This window comes from Triturus cristatus, chromosome 8 (assembly GCF_964204655.1).
Source record: "Triturus cristatus chromosome 8, aTriCri1.1, whole genome shotgun sequence".
Taxonomy (NCBI): domain Eukaryota; kingdom Metazoa; phylum Chordata; class Amphibia; order Caudata; family Salamandridae; genus Triturus; species Triturus cristatus.
In genome coordinates, this window is record NC_140591.1 from 1,447,986,062 (window position 1) to 1,448,006,852 (window position 20,791).

Consider the following 20,791-nt stretch of genomic DNA (forward strand, 5'->3'; position numbering starts at 1 on the left):
TGGGAGTTACCTCATGTTGAATGATCAGAGCTGTTGTGGCATGTTGCCCGGTATCCCATATCTAGTAACGGTTACTTCCAGGGTCACTTGCTGTATGCAAGTCTTGTTCCCCCAGATAGACACAGTCAGGGAGTCGCCTTTATGGCCTTCATTGAAAATCTCTTCTATACGAATTGATACTTTAAGCAGAATAAAAGCCATTCTTTTACAACAAACCGTGCCTTTGATCTCGGCCAAAAACATATTATCTACAAGTCGCAAGAACTTCGGCTGAGATACAGGATCTGTTAAGGACAAGTTTCCCTACACATTTCACAGAAATGTTGGGGCGTATCTTAAACATGTCTGATACAAGTGGTATTGTGCATGTATTTAAGACCGTATGTTCGGGACTGTTAACACCTTTTTCAAGCAGTCCTCAGAATCATTCCAAACTTCATGCACTCGGTGTTTGGTGGTCTGCCGCTAATTCTAACACTTGTTGCAGGAATCCTGTTTTTATTCCTACTGCTACGCTATGGCAAGCCAATCTACCAGCATCACTCCTGGCACCTTGGAGAATGCTCTCCTGGAAAAGAAGTGTCGTGAGCGCATAGTGCAACTATTGGGTTTACCTCGTCTATGAGAACTAAATACCACATGGTTTCTGTCGTTCAGACCATTCTGGCAAGATTGCATCTTACCTATTCTACACTGCCTGCTTTGCGGTGAAGAATGCGTGCTAGACATATGTCTAACACTCCCATCAGTCATGCCAACGGATATCGATACTCTGCTGGACCCGATAACGGCCCATGCTCTGTGTTGTCCCCAGCGGCTACCGATCCAGATGACGGCATTCATTGAGATCTCACAGACGCAACATGCTACTGCTGAGGTACGAGATGGATCAACACGCACACAGGTATCATCGAACACTGCTACTGGCGATGCATCACATCTATGTGCAGTTAGTCTTCTAAACGAGGAAATCGACCTATCACCGACAACAATAGACAACTTTTTCTCAACAGGATTAGAGAATTACATGTTTTCCCCAGCATCTTCAAATAACTTTTGATTTGGCTCACAGTGTACCATGTAATCTATGAATTCGACCTTCATTTTTTCTAAACAAAAAGACTAAATTTTGAACTTTCCTTAGATCGCACTTTTTGAATACTGACTTTTTTTTATGGCTAAAAACTCTGCTTACAGTAGAACCATTCATAGAAAACAGACTACTTTGAAACACTTCCAGGGACACATTGTCGCCTTTTTCCACATTTATGTAATCATGACATGAAATGGCTCTGAACTTTTTTCCTTTCTGTAAACCTGGACCATTTAATTACATATGTGTATATATTTCTGTTTATTCTCTTAGCATTCACTGTAAATATATGCTTAGAATGCAACATTGCTTTAATATGTACAGCACCTGCATTTCATGTGTAGCAAACTTTTAACAAAGACTTTTTTGTATGCTTTTACGAATGTTTTTAGTGAACATGTGATACTCAATTTTATGTGTTTAGCATGTTTAGCATTTAGTAATATCAATCATTCTTCGATGGAGTGGGTGTTGTGTTTCGATTTAGATACCCGTATATAGGTTTCCCTGAATCATGTCCATATATAGGCACAATTCACATTGCCCTTATTTAGGCATAGAATCCCAGTCCTTATTTAGGTATTAGCCATGCTAACCAAATATGGGCATGGTCACCTACATCCGTCCATCCCACATCACAACGAGTTCTTAGAAACCAGACCCTTAAGCCGAACGGGACTTTCCCTAGCTAGGATTATTGATTTCTCCGAGAACTCATCTATTATGCATGAACTACTATTCCTTAGGGGTTCATCCATGACGTCTTCCTCTGCCTGACTTTACGTCAATGCTAACATTCCTAAGCACCTTCCAGGTATAAATATGCCTTCCCTTACCATGGCAAACCACGGCACCACTCAGCACGACTTGACTGCACGGTTCGCCACGGCAAGTTCGGAAGAGACCATATCCCGGCCTGACGCACTGACCAGACGCTGTCATCCCTGCTTGCAGGGAATCCAGCTTCCAGTCTTCTGACTCCCTTAACAGGGTGTTAGAGTTTGAGACCCAGATAGAGATTCCCACCTCGCTCATTCTAAAGGCATGGAGCCGACTAGAACCTAGAGGGACTCTTGGCATACTAACTTAGTATATACCATACTATAGAAAACAGCGTCTACTTTTACCTCGCACTACACTTAGGTTAGGTACACCGGGGTAGGACTATTTTAGAAAAATCAGACGAGTATTCACTTTTTAACCTGTGTTATTTATGTATGAATATATGTCATAGCTAAAAGACAATGCTACTGCAGTATTATTTCTTCTTACTGCTTACGCTGTGCGTATTATATCTTGTTTACTGTCTAATGACTGTAACAGCTCATATCGCTTACACGAGACACAAGACTGTTCAATATACCCTTTCATTGAAACACCCGTCTATCTATTTCTGTGTAACTCTGGAGAAACTAAGCATGCATCATTGACTGAGTGAAACTGTTATCTATTGTTTCCACGATTCTGAGACGCGTTCCGTTTCTAAGGCAAAAAAAGTTGTCATGTTTATGCGGTTGTCAGAAACGAATCCCTTCTTGTTCATTCAAGAAGTTTCTAGTGAACTCTGAGTTAGCTGGAACACACACAAGTAATTAAGTTTAATGTACTCGATAGAAGCATACTGACCTTAGTCCTATGCAAAAACTATAGTGTATATTATTCCAATGTGCGGAGCCTATAAGGGAAATAGGAACTGCATTACAGTACAAGGACATAAAGAATAGCATTAGCCTCCACCGCGGTCAGTGACATAACCTGACACTATGACATGCTAATAAAATTCCCATACTGCCAAAAATACTACAACACACTTTCATTATTAATGGACTGTTTCAAAGACACTTAGAACCTTATTATGATTTTGCTGGTCCAAACGTCGTAGAACCGTATCCACCCCTGCCAACAGTTCAAGGCACTGGTGGTCCAAAGACTGCCGCATAACAAGTTGAGCACGGGGCCTGCACTGTGGAGGCGGAGATCTTGCAGAGGTGGTGAGTACTTTTTCTAACTATATTAATTAGGCCTGGGCAAAAATTTCGTTCCGTTCGCGGAAATTGCGATAATTTGACATTTTTGCGTTCCGCGGAGAGCGCGAAAATGTCAAAAATTCCGGTTTCCGCAGCTTGGCGATAATTTGTTTCTTGCTCGCGCTGTAAAATGATACATTCTCGCGCGCGCGCGATCGCCTTACCTGAATCCCTGCGTTCGCCGACAAGTTTTCTTGATCCGGTCGCGTTCTCCATGAGATGTTGTATTGTTTTTAGCCATTTGCGCTGTCTCGCGACAGTTCGCGCCCGCAGTGACGTCATGCGTCGCGCGATCACGTCTTTCTTCTCGCGATCATGCACCGCGAGAACAACTCAAAACAAGATGGCCGCGCCCGCAAGCAGCCACATGGGTAAGTTGGCGACCCGCAACCATGCAGAAAATCGCGCGAACATGCCGGAAAAAAACTTCCGCATCTTCGCGATATTTCTGCTTGTTTGCGATAATTTTAAACATTCTCGCGATAATTTGCGAAGGTTAATTCCGCAAATTCCGCCCACCCCTAATATTAATGCCTGTGTGTTCATTTCACCTGCATATGTGTCGGATGAACACATATGCATGATATATGTGGAAAAATACCTTATACCCATTAGTGTGATTCAGCCCATATGTGGGCAGTCATGGCAATCGGTATATGGTACCAAAAAGACACACCGGTATATCACTGCACACAGCGTCGTAATCCTCAGGGTGAAGATCTTGCTGTGAAGAGGGTACCTGGAGACAGGGACCCAAGTTGAACTGTGCCTGGAAGAAGAAGAAACCGTCACCGTCACCTTAAAGCAGGCAATCGGGCCGTCGTGGTCCGCTTGTGGATCAGGCAACTTGTAATGTGCAAGGCGGTGCAGCTGCCCCGTATAGCCCTGTATCAAGTGCCTTTCCTCAACAGGGCGGTCTGCTGGCAGACTCAGCCATCCAGCAGTGATCTTCCGAAAGTCAATCTGCCCAACTCGTAATACGACGGTTGGATCGTCGAGCTCTCCATGCTCGAACCTTCACCGCTGACACGGCAGTCCACGGGACTGCCCATATCATTTAGTAGGCCCTCTAGTTTGATCAACTGCACTGATAAGGCCACAAGCATCAACCCAAATGCCACATCCCACTGTGAAAAGTTTACAACAGCACCATCTCTCAAGAAGCAACAACTCATAATGCAGTGGAAGGATATCACAATTCCTTCCAGTGACCTCTTAGAGAAGACACCCAATACTCTACCAATATCTAGAAATACAAAAAAAAGAAAAAAGCTACCATGGAAGGGCTAAAAGAGTCAATCCCTAGCAGAATTAAAACCAAAAATACCAAATAACTTAACAAATGTATCAAATTCTAGCAGGCAAACTGTGACTATTTATTAACAACCAAACCCAACAATAATTTAAAACAATAAGTAAAACAAGAACGCTGATATTAAAAATATCTCTATTAATTAAATAAATCTCAAACCTTACTTGAATGAATAAAATAACAGAAACCACAATAGTTCATCAATAATACGTTAGTCACATTATTTAGTATTCTGAACAAAAATAAAAAGCAATGAGCTTGATTTCAGACTGCTAAGAAATGCCTATAATTATTACTTGTAAAAAAGCTTCCTTCAAATACAATATCTAAAATACAAAAAGAATAAAGCACACATAGATGACAAACTGGCATAAAATAATAACATTACACATAATTACAAAATAGCAAACAAATATCAACCATAATGCATCTAAAAATTCCCACCCAGCAAATAATTGAAAAAATAGAATTACTCATGATTTTGTAGATTTTCTCCTCCATAGACATTATGAAATCCATGAGAAAATATGTTGAACACAGTTGGAAAATATTCATCTACCAACTCTTTGCACTTTGATGATACAGGACTAAGTGCCAGGTCACAGCTCTTTTCCAGAAAGGACAGGATTTCAGTCTCATTGTCCTTCAGAAAGGAATCAATCACAGATATAGCTTCTTTGCACAAATCACGGGGCATATTTTTCACAGTAGGTTTGTTCCATACATTCTGATGACAGTGCTTTACAGCCCCACTATATGATGCTGTAAGAGGATTTTGACACCATCTCTCTGAATCATTGACACACTGCTCCTTGCCCAGCAAGGGTATTGCCGCAGCTGACACGAGCACCAACGGGAATACGCCCAACAACTTACTTCATAGCTGCGTGTGCAATGTATTGCTCGTCTCCACCTGACAGACTCAAACCACACACAAAACCCCCTGTCCCCTTCATTACCGGTGCGCTGAGTGCTAGTGCAGGAAGTCAGTTCATAAGAAAATATAATCCCTCAAAAATTATTGACAGATGTAGCCCAAAGAAAAGCAAAACTACGAATAAAAGATAAAATCCATTAAATAAAACAAAATAAAATCCAGGGAAGGCATCCACAACTTGAAAAAGCTTCAAAAGACAAAAAACACATTGGAAAACTGCAGAAATAAAGGAAAAATAAAATAAACATTCATCCGCCATCAAAGAAAAGAAGTTCAACCTCTAAAAAAAAGTGTAAAATAAAAAACATTAAACATACCCGCAAGACAAATAAACCTCGCAAAAACGCTAACAGAAAAATGTAAATACCTAAAAATAGTTCAAGTATAACATACTACCTAGCACTAAAAATGCATATGCAGTAATCAGATGTAAGCCTAGTGCATTCATGACAAACAAATATGAGAAAAAATCCACAGTAGCAATAGCCTAAACACTGCACAGACTTTCAAATACTAAACTAAACTTAAAAGTACCATTATTGGAGAACAGCAAGGAGAAACCATTAACCTGCAGAGCCTTCGGCATCCAAAAACAGACAAAATAGACTACAAAATAAAGCAAGAATTATTGAAATGGTGGAATAATGGAAATAAAATATACTTATTCACTATGCAACTCAATCAAATACATAAATGCAAGTAATGTATTTTTTTTCTTAAAAATTAACAAAATATATGAAAAGTTTTAATATAAGTAAAAACTGTTTTAAAACATCTTCTAACATGTAAACTTGTATTATAAAATACTTTTAAAAATGGAAAATCATCAATTTACAATATCTATTAATAGATACAAAATTTATAATATAAATGGATACATTTGAATGCTTTCTCTCCAGAAACGTTAACAACAATACGCATGTAAATGTTTATAAAAACCTGATAAAAATGTATATGTAAAAATATAGATTTTTATGATTACAAACTTAAAACGTATATTTAAACATAAAACATCCATGGACTTCAATAAAAGTTGTTAAAATAGTCTGCGTTATTTACTTAAAAATATGAAATATGTGAAAAAAATTGTAAACAATGGGTCCTATTCACAAACTGCATTTTACGTTATGTTTTGTAGTACTATAAAATGTACTACGAAATGCTATTCACAACCTGCATATGACGTTTATGCCACCACCTCTCCTATCTTGTGGAGATCTCCGCCCCAAGGTGCGATTCACAAACATTATTTTGATGTATATTTTGTAGTACTAGTTAATGTCATTTACAATCCTAAATTTGGGGCCATATTCACAAGGAGCCATTGCCGAATTAACGGCACTTTATCGCAGCCAAAGTCGTGATAAATTTACCTCCCATTCACAAGCTGGTGCTAATAGCCCACAGCACCAGTTTACCCGCGATAGTAGCCGCAAACAACATCGCTACAGAGGATCCCCGCAACAATCGCTAATGAGATGCAGAGTAGGCATTCCCGTACTCAAAAGCCGCGACAACACCACACCTCAACATTCTTAACAACCAGCCCGATCGGCTATAAGAACACAAAACCGATAATAAGGCGCGTTAGCACCAGGAAATCTACACCTGCTATGACCTAGTGTTAAGTCGGGCGACAGAAAGCACCACAAAAGGGAGACCAGCCCAGGGCCACATCGGAAGGGCAACAGATGCCATGGAGCCACACATCATGCGGCCCGGACACCCAAGAGGGCCACAACACCCACCGACACCCACCCCAGGACCACCCCTCCCTGGCACCCCCCAACTAAGACATGCCACATCAGCTACAAGAAACATGTACAAAATATTCTGCATGATGTTGAAATGCATGTGTCGTCACAGAAATGAGCAACACACATTCACTTTCAAAGCAACAAATAAAACTTTATTGAAATGAACACCGAAATTAAATGAAGACACATGGCGGTTTCCCGCGGGACAGTCCGTAGGTCACAGCCTGCAAGACAAAAAACATGATGAGAAGGTGTGTCCTGCACACATCAAAGGACAGAGAGAGAGAGAAGGAGAGAGAGAGGAAGAGAGGGAGAGAGAAAGAGAAGAAGAGAGGGAGAGAGAGAGAGAGAGAGAGAAGAAGAGAGGGAGAGAGAGAGAGAGAGAAGAAGAGAGAGAGAGAAGAAGAGAGGAGAGAGAGAGAGAGAGAGAGAGAGAGAGAGAGAGAGAGAGAGAGAGAGAGAGAGAGAGAGAGAGAGAGAGAAAAGAAGAGAGGGAGAGCGGGAGAGCGGGAGAGAGAGAGAAGAAGAGAGGGAGAGAGATGGAGAGATAGAGAAGAAGAGAGGGAGAGAGAGAAGAAGAGAGGGAGGGAGAGAGAGAGAGAGAAGAAGAGAGGGAGAGAGAGAGAGAGAGAGAGAGAGAGAGAGAGAGAGAGAGAGAGAGAGAGTGAGACCCCCTGCGCACCTAGGCCACACTGCTCACCTGCTGCCACCGGTGTGTCTCCAACCATATGCCGGTATTTATAGCAGTACACCAGGACACACATATGATTCAGAGCCGTCATCTGAAACAGAGTCCCGATACATGACTGGCATAGAACACACACTTGTACGAGATAACATCGCCTACCCACCCATGCACACCCAGGCAAAGGCATCACAAAGGCACCCACCGCCCACGGAGCATGCCCGCCCATACACACCCAGGCCTCACTGCTCACCTTCCGCCACCGGCGTGTAGACTGGATGTCCCATCACGTGCCACTGCAAGCCACAAGCCCAGGGCCCAGGGACATGGCACCCTCCACACCATGCAGCTACAGTCTGCAGGCCAACAGGTCTCACGTTTGGTGCTGGGTCTTGAATACTCCATGGCAGAGGACATACCAGTGCACCCGGCAACATCGCAGGCTGCACACCTGCTCAGTTTTGATTTGTTCAGCATTACGTACATCAATTGTGTGTCTTTTGCATACCATATCTGCCCAATGGGTGCCACTAAGTCTGTGACCCAGAAGCGAGACCAAAGCCGGTAGGACCGCGCTGCCTGCTGGCTCTGGCCTACACTGCGGTCCAGCAGGGCACACGAAACCTGAGTTGCCCGGACCGCCGGGACGGGGCATCATCGCAGGGTGCCTACCCAGTCAGCAGCTTAAGGTGCCACTGACTCAGTGCACCCAAAGTCACCGTCCCGTGGCGGGGTGCCTGTGCCTGCCGCAATGTGCCGGGTGTGACTAACCCTGTGCAACCCCAGTCAGCACCACGTGGTGGTCTGCCTGTGCCGTACGCAGGCCTGGGTTGCCACTAACCCTGTGCAACCCCAGTCAGCGCCACGTGGTGGTTGACCTGTGCCATACGCAGGCCTGGGTTCCCTCTAACCCTGTGCACAACAAAACTCTTGTGCCCTTCATGATTGGGAACCGTGGCGTCCGTCATCCAGTCTTCCACGGGCAGAGGAGAATGTGACATCGTCGGCCCCTTATGTTGGTAAAGTCACATGGCCTGTGACGCCTGTGCCGGATTGGTGTAGTGTGCGTGCAAACATGCCCTCAGGAAGTGGCTGTGACATGCAGACAACTAGACCAGTGACCTGCACACCACCAGCGAGTTCACCTGCGACAGGGAGCAATGAGGGCCCCCCCCTCTTAGCGTAAGTGGAGTGGTCTGGCCTGCCGTACGCCGGACCAGCGCAGGGCTTGCCACAATGACATGTGGGCTCTGGGCATGGTTCAGTCCATGTCTCGACAAGGAAGTGAGTGATGCATGTGTCCTTGTTGTAGTGTCCACGGGACCCGGTACACAAAATGCAATGTAGCACCCTCTGACTGGCATCCCGCAGGATGAGCATCATTGACGCAAGGGAAATCACTGCCCCTACATTTATCCACGCATGCATACATGACTGATGAAAGACATGACACAGCAGTGCGTCAATGGATGTTTATTGCACATCCAGTGCAGTTATGCAGCTGGAGCAGTGCAGGGCAATGCCCAGGACACTCCACAATATGGGCCCGTTGAGGGCCAGCCAGAGTCCATCCGGGGATGACAAGTCCTGCTGAAGGGAAGGGTACAATCCTCAGCCTGGTCGCCGTGTCATTGGTCATCAATCCGGAAGTGGCAGTCCATGTCGCTGTCCAAGGTGAGTGCATCGGAGTGTATCATGGGTCAGTGGAAGTTCATGAGGTCATGTGCGGGACCAAGCAGAAACAAGCCAGGTGGCGGTTATGAATGCTAGTGCCTGGTCCTTCTGACCACAGTCCCATCCACGTCCTCATCCCCGGGTGTGTGCCCTGCCCCACCTGTGGGTGTTGCAGGGGCCTCAGTGGATCCGGCTGCCGAACTATGAGGCACTGACACTTCAGGGGCCAGATTGGATCTGGCTGCCGCACTGTGTGCCACTGACAGATCAGGGGTCTGAGTGGATCCGGCTGCCGCACTGTGTGCCACTGACACATCAGGGGCCTGAGTGGATCTGGCTGCTGCACTGGGTGGCACTGACACACCAGGGGGCGGGGATGTGGATGGTGTGGGGCAGCAGCATTCATCAGCGCCGCGCCTTGTGGCAGCAATGCCATGGTGGAGGTCTGTAGGGCATGATAGATACCAGCTACATTTCGATGATGTGCAGCGGTGGCTGCCATCCTTTCTGCCTCCATCCACACCATGTCCTCCATGAGCCTCCGTATGTGTGCCAGCTCACGGCTGGCAATGCTGGAGCCACTCTGAGCGGACAGCTGTTCTTCTCTCCGCATCATGACTCCAGCGATGTCAGTCAGGGCTCGTTGGAGACCATGGGGCAGACATAGACACCCAAGGATGGCGTCCAGTTTGGCAGCCATGATGCTGAAGCCCACCCCCACCTGCTCAGCCGTCTCCATCTGGCACTCCAGCACACGGCATTGGAAGGCCATGTGTTGTTCCTGGAGGTCTTGGGAGGGTGCTGGGGCTGTGGGTGCTTCCTGCTGGGTAGTTTGGGTGGTGGGTGGGGTCTCATCGATGTAGCTGGGCTGCCCTGAGCCTGGAGGTGAGTGGCGGATGAGGTCAATGATGTCTTGGATGGTTTGGGTGTCGATGCTGGCGTTGTCCTCCTCGCCATCCATGAAGAGTGGCTGGGACTGCTCTGCAGAAGGTGTTGACAGTGCCCCTGCGATGTGAAGGGGAGATGGGGTATTACAATGTGTCCACATGTGCGTAGACGCATGGTACAGGTTGACATTCAGACAGCATGGCATTGTACATTGTGACAGTCTGTAGATCTGGGCGATGACCCAGACTCATTGTGGGTGTGCACTGTGCTCTGCTTGATTGTGCATGTGTGCCATTGTGCCCATCTCCACCCGTCCCCCCAGTACCTGGTGGTCACTCACCCTGTTGCGGTTGTGTTGTGTCCTGTTGATCAGTGTCCGGTCCCCGACTCTGGCCACACTCGCCACACTGTTGATTGTCGACACCAGCTCCTCCATGTCATCCAGCTCCAGCTGTGGCGCTGGGCCCCGACCTCCAGTCTGCATTGCTGCCTTCTGGTTGGCGGAGAGTTTCTCTTTGGTCTTCCGCTTGATGTCATTCCATCGCCTCTTGACCTCGTCCATTGTCCGCTTGTGCTCTCCGACGGCATTCACCTTGTTGACGATGTCCCGCCATATTGCAGTTTTGGTGCCCAGTGACACGTTAGAGGTGACGAAGAGTTGTTGAAGGTGTTCCATCACCTCCGTGACTATGATCCTGTTCGCCTGCGGACTGAACTTCGTCTTCCTCATCTTCTTCTCCTTGCCCTTCCCTGTCCCGAGGTCCCAGGCAAGTCCATGGTGCTTGGGTGTAGTTCAGTTTGGGTGTGGGTGTTTTTTCTGCTTTTATGGAGATTTTTCCCACCTGCCAGGTGTGTGTTGCAGGCCTGGCACTGCTTATCGCTGATTTCCTCATCGCGCTTTATCTCATCGCAGGTTTTCTTATGTTGTGGTTTGTGTTTTTATCTCCATCGAGGTGTTTTTATTGCAGACATTGTCCGTGGTTTCAGCAGACTATCGCATGCTACTGCCTTGTTGTGAATCTCACATTGTCACAGGGTTATTTTCCCGCGATGGACTGCGATATACAAAGCTGCATTACGCTACTCTTGCGGTAGTTATCCCACGTTCTTGTGAATATACCCCTTGAAGTTTATGCCACAGCCTCTCCTACTTTTTTTCTGTGCTGAGATCTCTGCTTGAGGGCCCTATTCACAAATAGCATTTTGTGTTGGTAAAAAACTTTTTTTTGTTAAATATTAATGTCAATTATTTATATAGATTTATTTGCAATGCAGACCTAGAGAAAAAATGCTACACCACTATTATCTAAATTTTGAATAAAAAATGCAATTATTTAAAATAAGTTAAGTTGCATTAGGATTGTTTTTGTCAAGTTTGATTAAAAAATAAGTTTCCATCAGTAATAAAAATATGTGCTATTAAGCATCAATAGTTATTAAAAGTGATGTATAAAATTAATTCAAACATATTTATTTATATTTAATACAAATTTGCTGTTATGTTAATTTTGAAATGCAAAAAAGGTTATTAAATATTTTAGAACAAAATAAAAAATATGTATTCTTCTTATATATTTTTTAAATATAATTAATTTTATTTATATTAAGTATTTAAAATATTTTAATTTAATTTACTTTCTGTGGGGCTTTTTTTTCCAAGTCTCTCACTCCATTATTCTGTATGGGAGGGTTTTGCACTACCAGAGGTTGGCCATGTATGGTGATAGACAAACAACTGGATATTTAGTAGTTACTTACACATATAAGCTAAGCTCTGTTCCTTTTTTCAGAAGCAGAGACATGTAAATCCACAATTTTTTGTGAATTTAAACTAAGATTTTGGGAATAGCCAAAAGTAATAAACTTAATCAAAAGTGTCAAAGTAAATTTCCACATTTATATTGATTACAAGTGTAATGACTAGCCCGGAAATTTTATATCATGACAAATTGAAATAAATCCATATCAAATCCAAGCTAACTAACATAACAAAATCAAACATTATTTATGTAGTTTATGTTAAGCATTTCCACTCAAAAGGTACCATATAGAGCATCATTACAATGCCGGGCGGATACCGTAGTGGAAGCGGGACCACCCAACAAGGAGTGCTGTTGCCCTTATTACACAGTGGTCCCGAAGTGTATATTTTCCACTGTGGCTTGTGCTGCGAGTTGCAGCACAAGCCACAATAGAACATGTACGCTTTAAAAACATCCCTGAACCATGTGGCAGGCAACATTGCAGTGCCTGCCACACGGTGCAGGGATGTTTGGGGGGCAGCATAGGTGCCCACAGGCCCCATGGTGGAGAGTCAGAGGGAACGGGGCCCTGCTAGGGGCACCCAAATTCACTTTCCACCTGCCTTTTCATGGCGGGTGAACTGCCACTAAAGGGCAGACGGAAAGGGACATTTTAATTCCTACAGTGGTGCCTGAGCAGGCACCACCCCTATTGTAGGGATTACTGACCCTCCGACAGAATTAGACTATTGAAAAGCTTCAGACTGTCTCCCCACCTGCTGCCTCCGACCACACACATTGTAATGCGTCAGTCGTACCGAAGCAGCAGATGGAGGTCGGACCGCAACCAAAAAGCCGTCGGTTGCGGTCTGGCCACCATCATAATCGGCCCCTTAGTGTAAAGTGTTGGATTCTGGAGGTCAGATTTACTATTTCCACTTAAAATGTAATCACATTGGGGAAAGTGTTGGACTTATGAGGGATAAATTTACAATTCCAACGCAAAACCTAACCACACTGGGGAAAGAGTTAGACTTTGGCGTGATCAGACTTGCTATCCCAAATATAACCATCTATCTACAGATTATTTCACAAGTATTTAATAATAACACAATACAAAAAAATGCTAAAAAAATCACTAAACAAGACACGTAACAAATGTGACAAAAAAAGATTATAATTAAAAAAAATCGGAAAATCTACAAACTGAGGGGCCTATTAGGATGGCGGGCGGGCCTGAGTCTGCCCTCCATCCTCGCAGTGTTGGGACGGGCCGCCAGACTTGCAGTGGTCCCGCACCGGGAATTAGCATACGACTGCCACCCTGGCGGTATAATATAATAATAATAATCCAAAGTAAGTGGAAGGTTAGCTTTAGGACCACCATAGAAACAACTCGGAATTATCTTGGTTCCCTTTTGCCATCAAAACAACCTTCCACTTACTTTGGATTATTATTCATTTATTTCTGGAATCTTTGTGGCTTTCCTGAAGGAGGCGATGCGTACGCCAAAACACGCGTAGAAAATACATACAAGAAAATGTATCAATTCTCCACTACTCTTCTTTGTATTATATGTAACTCCTTATGTATATGTGATGTATGATTTCAACTTCATTTATAGTCATTGTGAATTTTTCTATATGTATATATGTAATGATTCTTTGTTAGTCTTGTGGTCAATTCATGTTGTTTAGTTATTTATGATTCTTTACATGATTTTAAAGAATGGTCATTATGGAGAAAAAAACATATCAATAAGATGAATCTATTTTTTTAATTTGGTTCCAATGTACACTGAGTCCTTTCATTGTAAGATTATGATGTTATAGGTTCAGATACCGTTTGTTGATCTTGTTGCCTGGGGATGTTATTTTCATAACTCTCATCAGGCTAAACACAGTGTCACAGATTGGGAACTCATTTGCTGGGTGGTCCTGCGGTGACAATGGGATATTCACAGTTGATAGATTGGTCTAAAATGATATACTTAAGACCTTTTGATCACCTTGTGTCTAATTTGGCCTGAGCTATACCCACAGCTGGTAATATCACCAACTATGCCACCACCTGAGAAAGCTGTTAGGGGGAATCTCCCTTTGTACCTGAAATTACCCCGATTGTACAGCATCTCACTGTATGGGGTGACCATTAAGACTGTACATGCATACATCACTTCTAATCAACTATGGCTGAAACTTCAGCCATAATATTATGGAAGGCTACTTTGCAGTGTGACTACACTGAGGAAGATAAGTCCACCCTGTGGGAATCACATGACAGATGCATTATGGAAACAAGCTAACATTCCTGTACTTCAAAATCTACACATCTGGTGCTAGTCACCAGGTGGCAGGTGTGCTCCTAACTCCCTTTGCCAACAGCGTACAGAATCCTGCCTATTGTCTGTGTGTTCAATGCCCTTGCCAAACACTAGTCTGATGTTTGGGATACACTGACTTCCATATATGGTTTTTATATGCCCTCTTTGGCCTATTTGGCAGCATTACATGATACCTCAGGTATCATAAGTCTTTTCACACATGAACATAGATGGTTGGTAACATTTCATAGATATGTATAGTAACACACTGGAGATCCGCAGCAGTACCCACTCTAGGGGAAATAGCAGTGTGCAATGCTGCGTGGAGCGCATGTGAATGGGTTATCTGTAGACTGAATGCTCAGACAGAGGTTTTTGAGAATATCTGTGGTCCTTTCCTGAATGACTCTGTGTCACGATGATGTCTTATGTGTGTGCTCCACCTGCCTCTAACTGGACAGTTTGCTGATTGGGGGTTATTTGGTGTTCTTCAACCCTGTCTCCCGTTGGTCTGAGTAGATTCTTCATACTAATGAGGGATGCAGTGGTTCATGTCTGTGCTTGGGGTCATGACATTGTTTGATGATGTACAGGGCTCTATAAAGCACCTGATATCTGGATTCCAGACTCCAACCCCTCATTTGGGCCTTTGCTGAGACTTGCCTGTTTGCTTACTTTTTGCTTTGTCCAATGAAGAACCTTCAATGATTAGTGTGTATATGCTGGCTGTATGTGTCTCATTTCCATTGATCTTGAATTGTATGGCTTGTCAGCTACTTCTGAGCCTATGCCACCCACACATGTTGCTTTAAAAGTGTTAATAAATATTAATTTAAACAAATAGAAGGGTGTGTTAATAAAATACATCAGTTGTCCTCCACCACATCCATACATTTGATAAGATATATGTTTTTTTCTTCAGTTTAGCATGATCTTGTTAGTCCTTCATACTGATAAGAACTCTAATTACATTTCTGATAAGGGTCTTAAAGGCAGAGTATGATAATTCCTCATTCCAAACATCTGCAACTCCCACTTCAGTCAGAGAAGCATGCTTATGATCTGCCCAAGGGTTAGTGGAGCCTGCCAAGGAACTCGTAATGGCTGTCCAAACTATCCTCTTGACCATAAGTGGGTCTGCTAATTTCACCCAATAACAAGTTCTTAAAAATTATGGGGCAGATTTACAAGCCCTTTGCGCCACTTTTGCGTCACTTTTCCCGTGTTCAAAGTGACGCAAAGAGGCGCAAGGGGCTTGTAAATCTGCCCTTGAGTGCCTAGAGCCAACAAGTGCTTTTCGAAATAAAATTCAAACCTAATCTATGCTTGACCCTGAGAGTTGAGCAATCCTATAAGACCTAGAGTCTGCTTTGTGATAGATATAGTAGGTTAGTAAATCTCCCAGTAAACGTTTTGGCACCATATCTCAAACATAGTAAAAACTTTGTTCAAGCAAGATGGTATATGGACAGCGCAAGGGGTACTTACCAATTTATTCCTCTGAAGTGCACCATGGTTTTGCACTATTTCTTTCATCAAAGTGTATGCATGAATAATTATAGCCAGAAGCGTTTTCCTCTTTATTATTGTCTGGAAACATTGACCCTGTTTTTCAACTTCCGGTTATATACAATTAAACTAGTCCTGCAAGATTGCTCACTAACTAATTAGCAATGTTCCATGACTTTCAACACCAGTGGTAGTCTGATATGTGTTGAATCCAGAATAACAGATCATTGGTAGAGTTTAGGAAATGAATTCGATAAAGTCTTTATATTGGAAGGGTTATGTTAATGTTCTGCATGCTGCTTAGTAAATATGTCCTGTATAAACCTACCAGCAGGGGAGCAAGGGCAAATCCCTGCTTTAAGCCCTGATTTGTGTATATCTTCTCCGTCACCGTTTGTTTATTTCCAAGGTTTACCCTAAACCATTTCATAATGGCTTTTAATAATATCTCAGTGATCCCCCATTTCAGTAACTTGGCCCACAGATTTTCCCTCTTCGCTCCATCAAAAGGTATTTTATAATCTTCAAAACAAACATACAGTGAGACATGCTATATTAAAACCCTGGAGTGGCTAACAGTGGACAGGGCTAAGATGTTTTTGAGTGTTCCACAACCTTGTTGAAAGCCAGTTTGAACAGTAGGTTTCAAACTGCTTACAGAAGCCCATCTCGCTGGTTTGTCTATTAATGTTCAAGCATACATTTGGCTTCAATGAAAACGCAAGGCGTCCATAAACTCCTGCATTGCTGGGGTCACCCTTCTTTAAAGTCAAATATAGGATAGAACCCATCCAGTAGTCCAGGAACTATCAAACTACTAAATGACATAAAGGGGCTTATCGCGATGTTGGTTGGAGTTTCCTCCGACTGACACCGTGGCGAAAATGGGACCGACCGACCTCCAGTTAGCGGTCCGACTGCCTTATTAGGATGCGACCGCACATGGTGATGTCGCATTCCCACATTTCCCTCTGGGAGCATGAGTTACAGCCGTAAATCTGCCGTAACACAAGCTCCCATACAGAAATGGGAGATTGTGTTTATCCCTGCACCCCTTGGCAGGCACCTCATGGTGCCTGTCACAAGGTGCAGGGATTAACAGGGCTCAGCCTCCAACCACAGGCAACAAGGAAAAGGGGGGCCTGCTAGGGGCCCCCAAACATGCTTTTCAACAGGCTATCCATGTCGGAAAGCCCAGCATTGAAAGTCTGCCGGAAACTATGCAAATTAATCCGGACGGCGTAAAATGCCGTACATATGGCTTACAGGCCTGTTCCGACTGGCTGACGGGCTCCTTGAGCCTGTCGGAAGTCAGCCGCAATGACCGACCAGTTTCAATTCCGACCGGCTATATTGTAATCAGTCGGTCAGAAGTGAAACCAGTGATCTCGGTCGTAAAGCCCTCGACCCAATTTCGTATGCAGCAGCGTTCCCTCAGCCTTTTTTGTGTGTTTGACCTCAAATAAATCTGTATCTGTTACCGGGGGATTCAGAAGCTGTCTAATCAATATACACTTTTTTTATGTACATTATGAGTTAACCACAACTCATTATTTTTTGACCGTATCTATTCATCCCTCTACAAGTTGTTCATTTCATATATTGTTGTCCCAAAATCACAACCTTATATCACATTAGCTGAATGTTCTCAGTATATTCGGCAAGACTGGAGAGTAAGATTGTCTAGTCTTCCTTCGTTTTCCCCATCTTCCTGCTTGAGTATTACACACTATAACCTTTTTGACTGTGCCCCCCTCCCCCGGCCCCATCTCGTGATCTGACTTATAAGGTTCTTTTTGATCCTCAGTTCAACAAAACAAATCATAATGCTCTGAGGAGAGAGGAACAGACAAAAGGACAGCGCCAGGATACCCTCGCAGGTGAAAGTGTGCTTTACAGATATACATAACAAAACATAACATAACATTTGAATACAGTTTTACGTGGTGCTATGTGGGTACATGACATACAATGATCCCTCTTTGATCTATCATTAAGGGCTCTTATTGTTATGGAGTGCATCTCATTCAAAATGTGTTTTCTAAATGTATCACCCCTTTACCTCGGAGTCATTGCTTTCAGGGTGGTCCAATTCCTATCCTCCCATGAGATGTTCGATGTACTCATTGGTGATTCTGCAAAATTGATATGAAAGTCCCCAGACATTATTATTAACCCATGGTACAGATAGCAGCACATTAATGGATGAAGAATGTTCAGGAATATATTCGAATTCATCAGTTTATGTATTTGGGAAGGATTTATATACAGAGTCATCATCCGGAATCCTAGGCCTTGTGTGTGTGTGTGTCTGTGTGTGTGAATGTGTTGGTGTTAAACGCATGTTAGTGTTTGTGGATGTGGGGGTGGGACTGCTGAATGGTAAAAGGGAATCATTTCACTGTAGCTGCTTTTGTATTAACTTGTGTTGCTTCTGCTGTTAAGATGTTTATGATTCATCTGTAATTTCATTTTTGCTCATTTGCAATTTTCAAATGTATAGACAGAGGTAATCCTGCAACAGAATCTGTTTCTATGCTCAATGTGACAACCATTTTGTTTTATGTTTACATCGTTGTTTTTCTCTCACCTGGAACTTGCGTGGGATATTTTTCTTCCACTTTGTGGCTGGCTATGACTTGGTTAGGTTGGACGCTATCAATCGATGGAGAAGAGTAGCCCCTCACCAGGGCCAGAAATTACCCCAGAGGATACAGCAGCATGAGCAAATCAAACCAGCCGCTACACTCACATAAATGTATACATTTGTGCAAGGACAGATTGTCGGATTTGTGGACTGATTGCAGATAGTGTCAGGTGGCTCCCGTGCTTCTGTTACCAGTTCTTTTTACATTTACATCAGGTGGGAGTTGGCTCCAATCAGAGAAGTATTTCTCTGTCAGCTCATGCAATTTGGCTGTTTGATATATCATGCATCCTCAGCCATCACTCATTTCATCACATGTAATCTCATTAATGCAATTATCTTACCACCAATTCTACTAACATTACTACTAACAATACCACCACCAGCACAGCCAATGCTAGCACCCATGCCTTTACTCTCAATATTACAATTGCATCACAGTACCACCACCAATATCAGTAATACCATCAACACCATAAATCCCACACTGCTACCAATATTACTATCACCAACTCAACACTATCACCAAAACCACAAAATCACAAATACCACCAATATCATTACTACCAATACCACAAATAACAATATCACCGTTAATCACCATTGTCACCACTACCCCAAAAAAAACAAGTAACACCACCAAAACGACCAATACCACCCCCAATAAAAATATTTCACTACTACCAACACCACAACCATCAATATCAAACCACTACCAGTACCACCAGTAACAATACTACCAGTACGATCACTATCACCAGTACCTTCACCATTACCAAGAATACCAGTATCATCACTAACACCGCCAATACTACACAACCAGCACCACCCCCACCAAAACTGCCAATACCAGTACCGCTCCACCACCACTACCACTGAAGCCATCACCACTACCAAGCATTGACGAAGCCAATAGGTGTGGTCTTCATGTGTCTATGTGTAGCACATTTCTACATGCCTTTGATTGCGTGCATTGCCACATTAAAGTTAGAGCTATTGGCTTTGCCACTGCTTGCTAATATGAAGCAAGTGGAATCTACCTGAGTGGGCCACCAACTATTCCGTATACAACACCTTCCCTCCCCAAATCAGCAGAATAAATAACACATTCAGGTCTAACGGAGGCACTATAAAAACAGAAAAAATACGTTGTCACAGAGAAGATACAAAGGGTGACCACCCTCAGCAAGTACCCTGTCATAACACAAGCCCGTTTTAACGTGCCTCGTTTCCACTTCTGGGAACAGTACTTTAGAGGTATAGCCCTAATAAGGTGCTGTTTTCCTAACAAAGTTGGAGTCAGGTATATAAAAAACATAAAAGTCAGATTTGCCCTGTTACTCCTATGAAGAGTGATCCCATATCTAGGGGGTTAAAAAATGCAAACACAGACTTTGCAAAGCTTTGTAATTAATTAACATGATCTTCTTTATATCAATTTGCTTATCTTGCTTTATATAATATTCAGGGCTGGCTTACCATCCCCTGAGGAGGGTGACCCATTTCTCAAAGGACATTTGAGACACGCATCTCAACTTTCCAGCACCGCATCTCCTGTCCGCGAGACGCCGCTCCTCAAGGACTTTCTAAGGAGTTCACCGTTAATGACAGCCATCACCCGTCCCAGCACGGCCCCCTGCCCTTCACTGCTGAAGGGTTTGGAATATGCGCTTCAGTCCAATCAGAGACACTGCTGAGAAACCGAAGGGTTGCTTCCACCTGCTTTTTACTGCTCAGTGTTTCTCTGCAAAGGAGGGAAAGCCTGTTTGGAGTAATACAGCTGAGCTGCAAACAGCATCTGAACAGAGGATGGCTTACCCGCCCATCTTTTAAGTTGGGGAATATTCTTGCACAAGCATTTAGCGCATGGCCAGGTCAGTTATCCTCAGATATTTAAGGGCCTAAATACTTATGTCATCTAGGGTCACATATATGTATGTAGTGATGATACGTCCCATGGCTTTATGCACTTCGGATGTATTTTAGGGGATAATTGTGGTTACTTAAGAAAAATGTTTCTAAACACCTCTAAGTTCATTGGATACTGCAAGTCCGATTTATGATATAAACTGTGCACCTAGGTGTAACATAAATAGGGGCACATTAGCAAGGGCTGGCGATATAATTATCGCCGCTTTAGCGTCCGTTTTTGGGCGAAAAGCGGCGATAATTATATCGCAATATCATCAAGGACGC